The sequence below is a fragment of the Bison bison genome, unplaced genomic scaffold (assembly GCF_000754665.1).
Source record: "Bison bison bison isolate TAMUID 2011002044 unplaced genomic scaffold, Bison_UMD1.0 scf7180017864340, whole genome shotgun sequence".
Lineage (NCBI taxonomy): Eukaryota > Metazoa > Chordata > Mammalia > Artiodactyla > Bovidae > Bison > Bison bison.
Window position 1 is genome coordinate 2,591,160 of NW_011494912.1, and position 434 is coordinate 2,591,593.

The window sequence follows — 434 nt, forward strand, 5'->3', positions numbered from 1 at the left end:
CTGCATAGAAGTTAAATAAGCAGGGTGACAATATACAGCCTTGACGTACTCCTTTTCCTATTTGGAACCAGTCTATGGTTCCGTGTCCACTTCTAACTGTTGCTTCCTGACCTGCATACAGGTTTCTGAAGAGGCAGGTCAGGTGGTCTGGTATGCCCATCTCTTTCAGAATTTTCCACAGTTTATTGTGATCCACACAGTCAAAGGCTTTGGCAATGTCAATAAAGCAGAAATAGATGTTTTTCTGGAACTCTCTTGCTTTTTCCATGATCCAGCAGATGTTGGCAATTTGATCTCTGGTTCCTCTGCCTTTTCTAAAACCAGCTTGAACATCTGGAAGTTCATGGTTCACGTATTGCTGAAGCCTGGCATGGAGAATTTTGAGCATGACTTTACTAGTATGTGAGATGAGTGCAATTGTGCAGTAGTTTGAG